Raw genomic sequence first — 8297 nt, 5'->3', positions numbered from 1 at the left:
TCCTAACCATAATTGCCTTGGTCCAGTCTCTGAGTGATATAGTGATACACTGAGGTGACAACACTGATGTGTGACTAGGAACTTTCCCACAGTATCTTGAAGCCCACCCAACACCCTCCTCTGTGGAAATATTAAACAGTGAGAAGATGGTCAGTCAGTGGGTTAACTAACAAGGAAGGAAACTACAGTGTGAAGCTGTGTGTCTTTACAAACTCACACCAAGTTTTGGGGTAACATTGTTTCACTTGCAAGACTTATGACACTCCACCCCCAGAGTTGTCAGAGATACAGTGTCTGTGGGAAGAGACTAGGGGGAACATGACAGAACTAAGAGATTAAGTAATTTCTCAGCTTGACCATTTCTTCAGTCAGTCAGCAAATGTTGGGAGGTTGATGGAAAAAAGCACCATGGCAATAAGCAGTTGAAAGATAATTATGTTCAATTTATTTGTTTTCCATTGAATAGTTACAAATCACAATACAAATACATACAAAATTCACATGTGTAATATGTATATCTACATAATGCATACAACATATTGGTGTTGAGATCCCTCTGCAGCCTGTGTCATCAAAAGATGGCCCAAATATGAGGACCAAGGAGTGTAGGTCATCTCAAGTGTACACATTGGATTCCAAGCGACACCAGTCTTTAGCGGTGTGAGAACAGAGTCTTCCTCACAGTTAGGGGGCAGTAGCGAGCAGGCATATTGATAAAAGTCATCTTGTCGTTGAGAGATTTACACGGTTATCAAAACGTCACACCAGGGTAAGCCTACACAAAACACAGCCCTTATTTTAAGTGTTTCTAAAATCCCCTATGTGAAAAATGACTGGTGGAAAACCGATTGGAACCATTTCCCTGTTTGCCCGCTAGGTTTTACGAGTATTTTGACTCCTCCGCTGTGGGGCTCTATCGCTGGAATAATTATGTCTTGATCCAAGCCCATGCATGCTTGCTATTATTATGTATTTTAGTTGATTAGTTTACAGCAGATAGTTTATTTTGATTGTACAAATGTGTCAATATGCGTGTGTGGGGGGGAGGGTCTTTCTATAAATAATGGGTCCAATGTGTGACATTGGGATCAACATTTCCAAATGGTTTGAAACAAACGTAAATAAGATTTTCTTGCAGTTCCACATGTGTACTTTGAAGAATAAAAGTGAATATATGCAAATTACCCATTACTCCACATGTAGGTCTACCCACCTATAGGCCTAGGACTTTTCATCCTTTAAGCAGGGCTCATACAGACATTCGCAAGTCAAATACAACGACTTTCAGGGACTTTTTCAAGCACTTAATTGTAGAACCTCAATGTTATAAAATTGGATCCTTTATATAATTTTAAGTATAGGGCCTAATATAGACCCCCACCCAAAAAAAGCATGCAATAAGTGTCACAAGTAGGCCATTAGCACTTTAAGAGTAATGCATTTTTTTAGGCTTTGATATTCAAATTATTATTACATAATAAAATATGAGAATAATGTGGACATTGCCTGACTAAATATATTGGATGCATGCATGGTGATTCAGACACATAATGACATGAATAGTGGTAACATTAATCTCACCATTTTAGTCTCACCATTGCTGTATTTATAACAAGAAAGTAAACAAAATTCAGATAAAATTTTTTATTTTTTTTATGGAAGGATTTGTATGGAAAGACAAATTGAAGCCGACATTAGATGTTGTCGTCATAATAACCGCACGTGGTTTTATCGCAACAGAGTAGCGCAACACCCTTCAAATAAAGCAGTAGACTACGTGAATTTCTCAGCTCCACATTCACAAGTAGGCTACTTCAAGCCCCTTGTATTGTTTAAATTTGCAGCTCTAACATGGAAAACAAAATGTATTCATCATGTTCTTTCATTACAAGATGACATTGGGAATAAGCCCACTAGGGTTATGTAATTAGCTGTCATGATATCCAGAATAATTTATAGGAATAACGTTGGGTGTGCGCAATAATATATTCTACACAATTGTGCACACTAGACTCGGTGTCCAACCCGAGACACAAAAACCTATGAAAACAAGAACTCATTATCTTGATGCTTTCTCTGTTAAATGTAACGAGACCCATATTAGATCCAACGTGGATCCAGACACAACTGTCTTCACCGGAGTAACGAATGAGACACCAAAACGTTCTGGACATTCCTGGCAAACACATTTTTTCCAGCACTGCAAGTTATCCAGGTAGCCATTTGATTAACCTTTCAGCAGTCTTATGGCTTGAGTGTACATTTTTACATTTTACGTCATTTATCAGACGCTCTTATCCAGAGCGACTTACAGTGGTGAATGCATACATTTCATAATTTCTTTTCACCGTACTGGTCCCCCGTGTGAATCAAACCCACAACCCTGGCGTTGCAAACACCATGCTCTACCAACTGAGCCACACGGGACCATATACTTCTGTTGCTGTAAGGACATTAACTGTTCTACTGTGTAATTAATGTTTCTACGCTCTGTTCCACAGTCCCTGCTACTACCGCGCCATTCGACACTCTTCAGGACAGTCATCTCTTTGATACAGAGAACTCAGTGTCTCAACCCCACCGGAGGGCGCTATCTATCCACCAACGGCCAGCCCAGAACCAGGAGCTCCCAGGAGATTACAGTAGCTCCGCACCCCACACGGAGGCACTCTAATGGCACAGCGCGACCGCCACAGACAGAGGGACAGAGGCCTCCATCCTCTTTGGGGTAGTAGGAATGAGATTAATATAATTTGTTTCAAATTAAACCAATTTTAAATGACCCAACACTTTCAGACTAATATAATCTGTCAGTATGTACTAAGACAAGAGCAGCAGGTCTGGAGTTGTTTTATTCCTTGTTGAAGTTATAAACAGTCAGTTGTTGTGAGGCAGTTTTAGAAGTGAGGCACTGTACCTATTGACAAATAATCTGTCTGTCTCTTTCTCTCTGTTTGTCTTCCTCAGGATGAAAGCAGCTCCTCTGACCACAGTGACTTGGACAGCTCTGTCAGCCCTCTGCCGGCTGTCTGCCCACGCCTACCTGCAGCCCCCACTCCACAGGAAGTGCCCACAGTCAGGAAACAAGCTCTTCTGTTCTTGAAACGAGATATGCTGTGGCGCCCTCTGTCTTCGGCAAGGAGGAGTACAACAGTGCCAAGACCCGCCGCCCAGAACCTATCACAGCCACAGTTCAGCAGCAAGCCGGCAGTGTCATCCAGTAGCAGGCCAGACCTTGTTCCTGAGGAGGAATATCTGATAGACAATTGGCTGGGGGGTGATATGGGCGATTTTCAGCCAAAGAAGAAGAGAAGAGTGGGGGAGGAGCAGAATTGAAGCTGGGACTTGACTACAATGTCATCAGGGCCCAGGAGTCAAAACAGTCACTCAACTAAGACTGAGATGGTTAGCAGAGGTGTGTAGCAGCTGCACTGATGACACACACACACACACACAGCCTTCCCTTTACTTCCCTGTAGAACCCATATGGAAGCTAACGACAGGAGAGCCCAAGCAGATCCTCCCTTTAATTTCCTTCTTTCTTTCTCTTATCATTTTGCTGAGTGACTTAAGTCTCCATTTTGCTTGCCATGTAGTGTCCTTGGGAGTCTTGAATGTCACTTGAACATTAGTCACTAATGTTTAATGTAACTATGAACTATAAGGGGCATTAGTAGCCAGTGGAACCACAACCTGTGTTTTTTCTTTCTCGTTTTGCATTGTCGTTGTCGTCCAGTAGGGGTTTCTCTCTGAGGAAGACTGACGACGACCCCCGACCTTCCACGCCGCCCCAGAACCACCACAACACTCAGCAGGTCAGATAGATCAAGTGAGAGCTGACCTGAGTTCAAATACTATTTAAAAATGTTCAATACTTTGAGCATTTGCTTTAGCCTGCCTGCAGTGCCAGGTGTGCAGGGTTGGGATAGTATGAAGCAGTTTTTATCTCAATATCAAATAATTTCTGGTTAACAACAAAACAACCTTACCTGTGATTGTTTTACATTAAAATGGTCAAAAAGAAACAAAAATAGCTTCTAAGATATGAGCAATTTCTCAAGCAATAATTTTTCTAGGACTGCCTGGGAGTGGTCTGAGTGAGGAGGGGGAAAATGTAAAACTAGCTGTTATTGGCCGTGACGTGTGGAACTCTCTTTCTTATTGGTCTATTAACTAATTTACCGCCTGGTGACGTCACCATCCAGATCAAATCCCATCCCACAAAGATAGCTTGACATTTCAGGTAGTCTTTTCAAACAGCTCTTACACTAAAAGGGCGTTATAATATTTTTCACAATTTCACAGTATTATTCCAACCTCATAGTGTGGAAATATATATAAAACAGAGGAAAATCAAGATTTTGACTGCACTGGGTGTCAAACTAATTGACATAATAAAAAAATCCCTATCAAAATCTGTCTGTTTAAGCTAGAGATATCATTTTTTTGTTGTATAGGCTCAGTCCACCACATCCGCCTGTCGGCCTTCCGTATCTGCGGTGAAAAGTGGCAGACATACAGCACTGTTTGTCAGACCAGGAGACATCCCGAAAATCGATTTTTGTCACAAACGTCTGGTTTGGCCTACTAACTAACATACCTCTCTATGGAAAGATGAGTGCCACGAAAACGATGGTGTTATCCGTTTTGGTCTACAAGCCCCACCGGACTCTTCTGAAGTAGGTACCGTCAATGTGCCAACTTTTGTCTCTAGTGTCCGAACCATTTGGGCTAAAAAATAATATGACCCCAATCACAAATATTATGGATATATTGGAACTAGTGAATACATGCTGGCCTAACTTAAGGATCTGCCCCTTTTTTCAATTTTCACCTAAAATGTCATACCCAAATCTAACTGCCTTTAGCTCAGGACCTGAAGCAAGGATATGCATATTCTTGATATGATTTGAAACGAAACTCTTTGAAGTTTGTGGAAATGTGAAATTAATGTAAGAGAATATAACACATTAGATCTGGTAAAAGATAATACAAAACAAAATCATGCATTATTTTGTATTTATTTCTACCATCTTTGAAATGCAAGAGAAAGGCCATAATGTATTATTCCAGCCAAGGCGCAATTAAACTTTTGACCACTAGATGGCAGAATGTATGTGCCAAGTTTTAGAATGATCCAATGAACTATTGCATTTCTGTTCAAAATGTTGTATCAAAACTACCCAAATGTGCCTAATTGGTTAATTAATAAATTTTCAAGTTCATAACTGTGCACTTTCCTCAAATGACAGCGTGGTATTCTTTCACTGTAATAGCTACTGTAAATTGGACCGTGCAGTTAGATTAACAGGAATTTAAGCTTTCTGCCAATATAAGATATGTCTATATCCTGGGAAATGTTCTTGTTACTTACAACCTCATGCTAAACGCATTCGCCTACGTTATCTCAACCGTCCCGCGGGGGACACACCAATTTAAATTAAATTTCCAGACCTAGTGAGATATACATGGTGGAGGTTCAATCAAGCTAGTCGTCTTGAGTACTTTCTTGAATACTTTCTCGTTGGCACCAAAAATTAAAAACACGTTGATAGGTGACAGAATGAGGTCGGACATTCAAATAATAGGCATATGCAGTTGAAGTCTGAAGTTTACATACACTTAGGTTGGAGTCATTAAAACTCATTTTTCAACCACTCCACAAATTTCTTGTTAACAAACTATAGTTTTGGCAAGTCGGTTAGGACATCTACTTTGTGCATGACACAAGTAATCTTTCCAACAATTGCACACAGACAGATTATTTCACTTATAATTCACTGTATCACCATTCCAGTGGGTCAAACGTTTACAAACACTGAGTTGACTGTGCCTTTAAACAGCTTGGAAAATTCCAGAAAATGTCATGGCTTTAGAAGCTTCTGAAAGGCTAATTGACATCATTTGAGTCAATTGGAGGTGTACCTGCGGATGTATTTCAAGGCCTACCTTCAAACTCAGTGACTCTTTGCTTGACATCATGGGAAAATCAGAAGAAATCAGCTAAGACATCAGAAAAAAAATGTAGACCTCCACAAGTCTGGTTCATCCTTGGGAGCAATTTCCAAATGCCTGAAGGTACCACATTCATTTGTACAAACAATAGTACGCAAGTATAAACACCATGGGACCACACAGCCATCATACCGCTCAGGAAGGAGACGCGCTCTGTCTCCTAGAGATTAACGTACTTTGGTGCGAAAAGTGCAAATCAATCCCAGAACAACAGCAAAGGACCTTGTGAAGATGCTGGGGGAAACGGGTACAAAAGTATCTATAGCCACAGTAAAACGAGTCCTATATCGACATAACCTGAAAGGCCGCTCAGCAAGGAAGAAGCCACTGCTCCAAAACTGCCATAAAAAAGCCAGACTACGGTTTGCAACTGCACATGGGGACAAAGATCATACTTTTTGGAGAAATGTCCTCTGGTCATATGAAACAAAAATAAAACTGTTTGGCCATAATGTCCATCGTTATGTTTGGAGGAAAAAGGGGGAGGCTTGCAAGCCAAAGAACACCATCCCAACCTTGAAGCACGGGGGTGGCAGCATCATGTTGTGGGGGTGCTGTGCTGCAGGAGGGACTGGTGCATTTCACAAAATAGATGGCATCATGGGGATGGAAAATTAGGTGGATGTATTGAAGCAACATCTCAAGACCTCAGTCAGGAAGTTAAAGCTTGGTCACAAATGGGTCTTCCAAATGGACAATGACCCCAAGCATACTTCCAAAGTTGTGGAAAAATGGCTTAAGGACAACAAAGTCAAGGTATTGGAGCGACCATCACAAAGCCCTGACCTCAATCCTATAGAAAATGTGTGAGCAGAACTGAAAAAGCGTGTGTGAGCAAGGAGGCCTACAAACCTGACTCAGTTACACCAGCTCTGTCAGGAGGAATGTGCCAAAATTCACCCAACTTGTTGTGGGAAGCTTGTGGAAGGCTACCTGAAACGTTTGACCCAAGTTAAACAATTTAACGGCATTTCTACCAAATACTAATTGAGTGTATGTAAACTTCTGACCCACTGGGAATGTGATGACTGAAAAAAAAGCTGAAATAAATCATTCTCTCTACTATTATTCTGACATTTCACATTCTTAAAATAAAGTGGTGATCCTAACTGACCTAAGACAGGGAATGTTTACTAGGATTAAATGTCATAAATTGTGATAAACTGAGTTTAAATGTAGTTGGCTAAGGGGTATGTAAACTTCTGACTTCAACTGTATAATACTCTGACAGAATTTCCACGAAGGTGAGGATATATTGGAAGTTTTGAATATAACATACCGTACCAGTCATGGTGAATAATAGTGAAGATGTCAAAATTATGAAATAACACATGTAGTAAACAAAAAAGTGTTAACAAATTAAAATTGTAAATCAAATAGACAAATGATCCAGGGTATGACCGTCTAAAAACAATTCCATATTTTAGCTTAGACTGTTAGGGGTTCTAAGTTTCTGTTTTGTTTGCCTTGTAATGTCCCTGTGTCTTGAATGGCATGTGACTAATGTACAAATGTACTAACTGACAAGAGACCAATCATTACACATTTTTGTTGAATTTTTTTTTTGTTGAAGTTAGGTTTAACAGTATAAAGCAACCAGAATGGAGAAAGCATATTAAAACCACTTAAGAATATATTTGTTGCCATCCTATGGTCATGCACTCGCATAATGCATATTTAGAACTTTTATTATTAAAAAAAATCCAATACTGTCAAAATTGAATAAAGTACTGTGATATTATATTTTGTCCATATCACCCAGCTCTACAGAGAGGGCAGCAGGTCATAGAGCCCCACAGTAACCGACGCCGATGACCCCCGACCTTCCACACCACCCCAGACCCACCACAGCACTCAGCAGGTCAGATACATCAACTGAGAGCCAACCTGGGATCAAATACTATTTCAAATCTTTCAAATACCTTGAACATTTGCTTTAGTCGGCCTGGAGTGCCAGGTGGGCGGGATTTTCACTTTTGGTTTCATGAGCCCTTTTGTATTTTGCATCATTGGATATGTAGTGTATGTGAACGCCTGGGGAGTTACTTGTTTCTAACATAGAAATAGAATTACTAGACTGGTTCACCCATCACAGATTATTGACTTGAATGGGGGGTTTCTGTTCTAGTAGCTCTGTTTCTATGGTTTCTAAAATATGTGTGTCTGATCCCAGTACTACATAGGTTAGTGTTTTTGTGTCTTCCTGCATGTATGTGTGAAAGACAGTGAATGTTTAAAGTGGAATGTCAGCCACTTGGGGGGGCCTTTTGGCCTTGCTTGAG

At 40.5% G+C, this 8297-nt stretch overlaps 1 long non-coding RNA gene across 1 annotated transcript; it reads left to right on the top strand.

The window, feature by feature from the left end:
• The first annotated feature begins 1924 nt into the window (after positions 1–1924).
• Positions 1925–5179, top strand: LOC123741605 (uncharacterized). Its single transcript, XR_006769059.1, has 4 exons — positions 1925–2215; positions 2502–2728; positions 2968–3415; positions 3740–5179. It is a non-coding gene; the product is annotated as an uncharacterized lncRNA (long non-coding RNA).
• The last annotated feature ends 3118 nt before the right edge of the window (positions 5180–8297 follow it).

This window comes from Salmo salar, chromosome ssa01 (genome assembly GCF_905237065.1).
Source record: "Salmo salar chromosome ssa01, Ssal_v3.1, whole genome shotgun sequence".
Classification (NCBI taxonomy): domain Eukaryota; kingdom Metazoa; phylum Chordata; class Actinopteri; order Salmoniformes; family Salmonidae; genus Salmo; species Salmo salar.
This window is presented reverse-complemented; position numbering and strand designations above follow the sequence as displayed.